Below are 9,275 nucleotides of genomic sequence, written 5' to 3' on the forward strand. Positions count from 1 at the left end.
TGTGAGGAATATTATAATTATGCTTTGCAATCAGATTTTTTAGGGGATTTGGATTATGGACTCATATGTTGTTGGTTCCTGCCCTAAAATACAACCCACAGGTCGCCTAACTGGTTGCAGGAAATCAACACGTCCTCATACGTAAACGTAACGATCGTCATTGTGAAAATGCAGCAGTTTCATTAGGTTTAGGTTCCAAAATTACTCTTCCAAGGTTAGCACAAAAAAGTTCCTGGTAGGCTTTAAAAAAAATACATGCATGTCAATGCCAAAAGTTAAGTAATTACAAGGACAGCAGCAGTGCCGGATGTGACAAGCCTTGATGCAAAGAGGTTATAGGGCATTTTGTTAATATTCTCACCTTTGACATCAAAGCAGACTGCGTGATAGAGCGAATCACAACTGTTGTCCCACCATTTTCCTGCAATGTCCACTAACGCGCAGTGTTTATTTGATGGATGTCCAGACTTCCATCGTGTGATCTCTGGATTCATGTAGACACTTGTGTTTGACAGTGACCATCTCCAGCTGCCCGGTTCACCATACAGCCCTATCCAGGCTTGCTGAAAACAGTATTTGATTGTGATATTGAGAATTAGTCCCTGCTGTTGCTTCTGTTCAAGGCAACACTTCGCATTTACAGTCTTGATTCTTGACAAGAATCTGTGATTTCTTTGGCTCAAATTTCACAGCTGAGTTTCAATAGGCAAAACTCTAAAAGAATAACATTTTAAACTGAACAATGTTCAGGTACCCATATTTACATTGAAACACTTTAAACCACCTGTCAGAATGAAGTGAGAGAAAAGTGAACTCACTCCTGAGGAGCCGACCATCTGGCTTAAATTTGCCATGTTGTTCAGGGTTGTCACGTCCTCCAAGTTGTGGATAGTTGCCAGATCTGCGTTATTCTCTCTACAGTGATCTCGTGCTTCAGTCATGTTCTTCAGGTCGTAAACAAAATAGTACGAACTAAACGGACCTATCCTAGCGTGCCCTGTAGTGACACACATGCATACTGATTAGAATAAGCACTTTGTGACATTACATATAAGTAAATAATGGACTGATTTTACTACAAAATACATTTACGGACATGGGTTACTACTCACATTGACGAAAGCAAGTGAATGGTTTCCTCAAGCTGCAGTCATGGTTCGCCCATTTTCCAGAGTTACTAAAATCTGCTGCCACACAAGACGCAGACAAACCAGTAGGCTTCCCCGAGCTCCAGTACCTGAAGGAGGAGCTACTTCCATCCGACCAGTTCCAGGAGTCCCTGAAAAGGCCAATCCAGAGAGATTCTGTAGTGATCATGTTCTTTACCTGCTCGTTCTCTGCTTGGTTTCTCACACTGGCCAGGTCGGTGTGGTGCTCTCTGCAGTAGCTCTGGGCCTCAGTCCAATTCATGGCCTTTGGAGTGATGGCAAATGTCGCATTTGTTCCTGTAAATAGACAGACACAGTGAAGTGCTATTATGTCACTTTTTGGTCATTGTATGGCTTTTTTGGGGTAGTTTTGTCTTTTTTGTAATTTTGTGTCTTTTTGGTCAAACAACCACAAAAAAAAGCCATACAATGACCAAAAAGTGACATAATATGAACAAAAAAAGACACAAAATTACCAAAAAAGAAATAAAACTAACCCAAAAAAGCCATACAATGACCAAAAAGTTACATAAAAAAAGACAGGATGACCAACAGAGATGGAAAATGACCAAAGAAAAGCCATAAAATAAACAAAAATGACACAAAATTACCCCAAAAAAAAGACATAAAACTACCCCAAAAACCCATACAATGACCAAAAAATGTGTCCATTTTATGTCACTTTTTGGTAATTGTATGGCTTTTTTTGGGGTAGTTTTATGTCTTTTTTGTAATTTTGTGTCTTTTCTTGTCCATATTATGTCACTTTTTGGTCAAACAACCTCAAAAAAGCCATACAATGACCAAAAAGTGACATAATATGAACAAAAAAGACAAAATTACCCCAAAAGACATAAAACTACCCCCAAAAAAGCCATACAATAACCCAAAAAAATGATAATTTGATGTAATGTTTTGGTCATTGTATGGCTTTTTTTGGGGGGTAGTTTTTTGTCTTTTGGTAATTGTGTCTTTTTCTGTTCATATTATGACAGTTTTTGGTCATTGTATGGCTTTTTTGAGGTTGTTTGACCAAAACGTGACATAAAAAAAGACTAACAGAGATGGAAAATGACCAAAGAAAAGCCATAAAATGAACAAAAACGACACAAAATTACCCCAAAAAAAAGACATAAAACTACCCCAAAAACCCATACAATGACCAAAAAATTTGTCCATTTTATGTCACTTTTTGGTAATTGTATGGTTTTTTTGGGGTAGTTTTATGTATTTTTTTTTGTAATTTTGTGTCTTTTCTTGTCCATATTATGTCACTTTTTGGTCAAACAACCTCAAAAAAGCCATACAATGACCAAAAAGTGACATAATATGAACAAAAAAGACAAAATTACGCAAAAAGACATAAAACTACCCCCAAAAAAGCCATACAATAACCCAAAAAAATGATAATTTGATGTAATGTTTTGGTCATTGTATGGCTTTTTTTGGGGGTAGTTTTTTGTCTTTTGGTAATTGTGTCTTTTTCTGTTCATATTATGACAGTTTTTGGTCATTGTATGGCTTTTTTGAGGTTGTTTGACCAAAACGTGACATAAAAAAAGACCAACAGAGATGGAAAATGACCAAAGAAAAGCCATAAAATGAACAAAAACGACACAAAATTATCCAAAAAACCCCACATAAAACTACCCCAATAAGCCATACAATGACCAAAAAAAATTGATCATTTGATGTAACTTTTTGGTCATTGTATGGGGGTTTTTTTGGTAGTTTTTTGTCTTTTGGTAATTGTGTCTTATTTGTTCATATTATGACTATTTCTCTCAGATTTATTGGACACATTCGGTAGTTTAATTTGGCTGAAACCCTATTGTTTTTCTGCTAATTTATTATTAGGGCTTAAGTACAAAGGTGCCAATGGCCCAACCCACAAGGTCCATACAAGCATATTGGACTGGCACAACATTTTTGCATAAATGTTTATCAAAGAATAACCAAATCAACAATATTTCTGATTAATCTGTTGAAACATGTCCCCAAAATTGTTTCATCATTGACCAATAGGGGTGACAGTGTTGGCCATGCACAGATTTGGTGGTAAACCAATAAAGCTCTATCCAATCGCCATAAAATAACACTGATTTAGGTTTATGGGGAAACAGATATCATAAAAACCAGCTTTATGACCCTGCAGCTTCCCACATTGAAATAAAAGCAGGACTGACATCCATCTGCTTTGAATGATATTGTGTACCTGAAGACAAAGAGGTAAAGAGAATTAGAGAAGGGAACTAAACTGCTGTGTTTTTAGCTTTAGCTTTACTAGTTTATATTCTCACCTGTGACATCCATGCAGACTGCAGTACGGGAGGCTTCACAACTGTTGTCCTTCCATTTTCCAGAACCTTCCAGCAATGTGCAGCGGTCGTTTGCCGGCAGGTTAGGACGCCATTCTCTGATGTCCGCTTCGTCTTCATCGTAGAAACTTGTGTTTGACAGTGACCACGTCCAGCTGCTTGGGTTAACGTACAGCCCTATCCAGGCTTGCTGAAAACAGTATTTGGTTATGATATTGAGGATTAGTCCAACTGGCAACACTTTGCATTTACAGTCTTACTTCCTATTGGTCTGATCCTCACAAAAGGAATCTGGGATTACTTTGGGTCAACTTTCACAGTTGAGTTTCTGTTTGGAAAACTCTTTGAATCAAGGTTTAAGATTAGAGATGGTCCGATCAGGTTTTTTGGGACCGATACCGATCACCTAAAGCCTCACCGATCCGATTACCGATCCGAACCGATCGATCACGTGGGACGATATTAATATTGATATTTTACTCTTTTTTACCCCCCATCAATTCATCCACTCATGCACAGGCCTATAGTCTTTCATTTATGTTAACCTTGTAATCATTTATTTACTAGATACTACTAGATTACCGAGATTGACCTTTATTTATTTATTGCATAGCAGTACATAGTTGTAGGTGTGCTCTCTATTGTTGTTTGCAGGAGAGCCCGTGGGGTTGGCGTTTTTTCCTTGTTTTCGCTCATCTGTTTCAGGTAATCATTGTTCTTTTGTGTGAAATGACTTCAAGTGCCTAATTAAATTTGTCGTGTTGAAACTGGTTGGGTTGTTTCCCCCACGAGGCACTAAACGCTTGCATAAATTGCAGCTAGTGTGTGTGACATCGGACTCACTCACTTAGATAAAGTTCCATATGGCAGACATGTTGTGGGTGTGTGTAGGTGCATGTAGGCTGCGTGACCACAACACAACTCTTCTTCTTTGTTTTAAAACGGCAGCGTTTCGGCACACTACCTCCACTTTTGGATCCAGAATGTATATCACATCATAACAAACACTAGTAAAGCACATGTACGTATAATGCGATCAGATCGGTGATTTTAACCTTTGATCTGATTTTTCGATCGATCGTTTTTTTTATCATATCGGGCTGATCCGATCAGTTGCAGATCGATCGGCGTCCTCCCTATTTAAGATGTTCAAGTGTGTTGTTCCACCCCATTGTACTCAAGTTTGACATATAGATCTTGAGATGCACCATGGAAAAAGGTCTTCAGGTCTCTAGTCTGAATGCTCCAGGTCTCTAGTCTGAATGCTGCGGGTCTCTAGTCTGGATGCTCCAGGTCTCTAGTCTGAATGCTGCGGGTCTCTAGTCTGAATGCTCCAGGTCTCTAGTCTGAATGCTCCAGGTCTCTAGTCTGAATGCTGCGGGTCTCTAGTCTGAATGCTCCAGGTCTCTAGTCTGAATGCTCCAGGTCTCTAGTCTGAATGCTCCAGGTCTCTAGTCTGAATGCTCCAGGTCTCTAGTTTGTGGTTGTAAAGTTTCATGAGGCTGTGAGGTCATAGCAGCTCATTTTATACACTGAGCTCAAGTTTCACTGACGTCATCAAGAGTCTCAGCTTTCAGACCCGATTTATGCAGCTCACAGACGTTTTTAGGGGATGCACAAATATTTAACCCTTGTGTGGAAGAATAGAAGTGTGATGTTCTGTGTACCACACACGCACACACACACACACACGCACACGCACACACACACACACAGCAGGCCTAGACAGGAGGAGGACAGAGTGTAGGTACACAGAACATCAGAGGGTCAAATGTGCGAGAAAATTAGATTAAATAATAAGTTATAAATGTGACCTAACAAAGGTAAAGGGCAAATATTAACCATATATATTGTTTATACTGCTTGTAATTGGGATAAGGTAAACATCTGTTCAGTATTTTAACACAAAAGTGTTTGATTGTGAGGCATTAAAAGCCACAAAATGCAACGGGTCCATCAGACCCACAAACGCTGGCTGAGTAACAACAATATGAACATTACACAAGGGTTAAACCCACCATTTTTAACACATTTCTATGCATGGAATCCACATAAAGTGGGCATGCCTCTACAGAGGAGACTCAGGAGACTCGTGGGTACCCATATAACCCGTTTTCATTCACATATATTGTGATTAGATGTCAAAGGATCCCTTTGAAAACAGCCATTTGGACTCATTGCATCCACAAGAGTCTCAGCTTTCCAGTCAGACCCGATTTATGCAGCTCACAGACCTTTTTAGGGGATGCACAAATATTTAAACCCACCATTTTTAACACATTTCTATGCATGGAATCCACATACAATGGGCATACCTCTACAGAGGAGACTTGTGGGTACCCATATAACCCTTTTTCATTCACGTATATTGTGATTAGATGTCATGGGACCCCTTTGAAAACAGCCATTTGGACTCATTGCATCAACAAGAGTCCCAGCTTTCCAGTCAGACCCGATTTATGCAGCTCACAGTCTGTTTAGGGACCCCATGATGCACAAATATCGAATTACAGTAGGCAAAAAGCATACTGCATACTGCATTTTTTTTTTGCCTTAAACTGCATGTTATTAGCATAAAGTTGGCATGTCTGTAAATAAGAGACTTGTTGGTACCCTCAGAGCCCATTTTCATTAATGGGCCACTTAAAAAAAAACACGATTTACATTAATGTCAGAATGAAATGAGAGGAAACTGAACTCACTCCTGAGGAGCTGACCATCTGTTTTAAATCTGCCGTGTTGTTCAGCGTTTTCACGTCCTCCAGGTTGTGGATAGTTGCCAGATTTCCTTTTCTCTGTCTGCAGTATTGTTGTGCTTCAGCCTTGGTCTTCAGCTCATAAACAAAAAAGTACTGGTCTCCAGCACACAGCCCTGTGGTGCACATTGATTAGATTAAGGTTAAAAATGACTTTAAAGCAGGGGTCTCAAACTCAGATTATCTGGGGGCCACAGGAGGCAGTATCAAAATGACCAAAAAAAGACACAAAATGACAAAAGAAAAGACACAAAATTATTTAAAAGTCACAAAATGACCAAAAAGACACAAAAGGACCAAAAAAGACAGAGAATTGCCAAAAAAGACACAAAATTATTTGAAAAACAAGACACAAAATGACCCAAGAAAGACACAAAATGACCCAAAAAAAACACAAAATGACAAAAAAGACACAACAATTACTTTAAAAAGACACAAAATTACACAAAAAGACACAAAATTACCAAAAAAGACAGAATTACCAAAAAGACACAAAATGACAAAAAAATACACAAAATTACTGAATGAGACACAAACTGACTGAAAAAACACTAAATTACTTAAGAAAGACATAAAATTACAAAAAAGACACAAAATTACTTAAAAAAGACACAAAATGACCCAAAAAAAAAGACACAAAATGACCAAAAAGTAATAAACTACCTACTACATAAAACTACCCCAAGAAGCCATTCAATGACCAAAAATTCATCATTATCATTTTATGTCACATTTTTGGTCATTGTATGGCTTATTGGGGTAGTTTTATGTCTTTTTGGTCATTTTGTGTCTTTTTTGTTCATATTATGTCACTTTTCTTTGGTCATTGTATGGCTCTTTTGGGGTTGTTTGACCAAAAAGTGATATAAAATGAACAAAAAGGATACAGAATCACAAAAGAAGACATAAAACTACCCCAAAGAAGGCTTATAATGACCAAAACAATTGTTCATTTTATATCACTTTTTAGTCAAACTACCCCAAAAAAGCCATACAATGACCAAAAAGTGATAAACTAACCAAAAAGTGACAAAGTGTGTCTTTTTTGTTCATATTATGACTAAAAAGTGATATAAAATGAACAAAAAAGACACAAAATTACAAAAAAGACAAAAAACTACCCCAAAAATGCCATATAATGACCAAAAATGTGTTTATTTTATGTCACTTTTTGGTCATTGTATGTCTTCTTTGGGGGGTAGTTTGTCTTTTTTGGTAATTTTGTATCTTTTTTGTTCACATAATGTCACTTTTTGGTCATTGTGTGGGTTTTTTTTGGGGTAGGTTGACCAAAAAGTGACATAAAATGAACAAAAAAGACACAAAATTACCAAAAACACATAAAACTACCCCAATAAACCAAACAATGACCAAAACATTTATAATTTGATGTAAGTTTTTGGTCATTGTATGGCTTTTTTTTTTTTTTTGGTAGTTTTTTGTTTTTTGGTAATTGTGTATGTTCATATTATGTCACTTTTTGGTCATTGTATGGCTTTTCTTGGGGTAGTTTGACTAAAAAGTGACTGAACAAAAAATGAACAAAAAAAGACATAAAATGACCAAAAGTGTTCAGTTTTATTGAGATGCACCTGTAGGTTGGGAACAACTGGATTAAAATATGTAACTGTAAATAAAGTAGCCCTACCTGCAGCAGCTACAGCAGGAACATGCTGACAGATTAATAATCACATCAAATCTGTCTTCAAACAATGCTCAAATGCCCAATATGTGCAATGGAACAGTGTTGTCCTTTAAATAGGATTTCAAATGCAGGACTTTAAATTGGATTTTTACAATCCCTAGGATTTGATTTGTGGCTTCGGTTCAATGCAAAACTTTGCCTTTACAGTCTTGATACTTCCTATCTGTTTAAAACAACAGAATCAGGCCATTCATTGTTATAAATAAGGCTGTGATTGGTTCCTGCAGTTCAGTGTTTTGTGTTTTGACAACAGTGAAGTAACCACAGAATATTTCAATGCATGTGTCGGATGAAAACCGACAAAAAAGACACAAAATTATTTAAAAAACAAGACACAAAATGACACAAAATTACTGAAAAAGACACAAAATTACCAAAAAAAGACACAAAGTTATTAAAAAAGACTCAAAATTATTTTTAAAAGACACAAAATGACAAAAAAAGACACAAAATGACTGAAAAAACACTAAATTACTTTAAAAAGACACAAAATTATTTTAAAAAGACACAAAATTACCAAAAAAGACACAAAATTACCAAAAAATACACAAAATTATTTTAAAAAATACACAAAATGACCCAAGAAAGACACGAAATGACTGAAAAAACACTAAATTACTTTAAAAATACACAAAATGATCCAAAAAATACACAAAATGAACAAAAAAGACACAAAATTACCAAAAAAGACACAAAATTACCAAAAAATACACAGAATTAGCAAAAAAGACACAAAATTTTTAAAAAAAGAAATTAAAGGGACCTTCCACACAATGCATTTTTAATTCTACTGTACATGCATTAAATATAACTGCATCATTACAGTGCTCTGATAAGAGTTCTGCTATCAACATATAGTCATAAAACACCATAAAACATTAAAATAACTCACCTGCTGCAGCCAAGACCAGCAGAAGGACCGTGTCCATCTTCGCCTCCTCTCTGTCTAAGTCATTGTTCCACCTGAGCTGCCGACAGCACCTCCTCTATTTGACTCCATGCAAATTGGGGAAAAGTCATTTGCATGATAAGCATATACAAGATGTATAGCTGTCCAAACACTGTTGTTCTCTACACGACTGGTTCTGGACTCTGAGCCTTCTGCACAAACAAGGCTGACTGCTGTGCAGATAATAAAGACAACAGGTTGTGTGACCCTCTAAACAGGAAACTGTTGGGAGGAAACATTATGAAACTATGTATGTATTAAATTAAATGTGTTTTTATTAACTCTATGGAGTTTTTTGGGGCTATCTTGTCCATTTCTGACTCCTTTCCATCCTGCCTGTATTCACCACTTAAAACATGTTTAAATACCATGTTGGTATATATTTTTCACCTATATGAC

General features: G+C 36.8%; 1 long non-coding RNA gene across 1 annotated transcript; it reads right to left on the reverse strand.

The window, feature by feature from the left end:
* Positions 1–426: 426 nt before the first annotated feature.
* LOC131990712 (uncharacterized) lies at positions 427–1,210 on the reverse strand. The gene is made up of 3 exons (XR_009396084.1): positions 1,113–1,210; positions 819–997; positions 427–563 (listed from the first exon to the last, which is right to left on the reverse strand). It is a non-coding gene; the product is annotated as an uncharacterized LOC131990712 (long non-coding RNA).
* Between the last annotated feature and the right edge of the window lie 8,065 nt (positions 1,211–9,275).

The sequence above is a fragment of the Centropristis striata genome, chromosome 18, assembly GCF_030273125.1.
Source record: "Centropristis striata isolate RG_2023a ecotype Rhode Island chromosome 18, C.striata_1.0, whole genome shotgun sequence".
NCBI classification, from domain to species: domain Eukaryota; kingdom Metazoa; phylum Chordata; class Actinopteri; order Perciformes; family Serranidae; genus Centropristis; species Centropristis striata.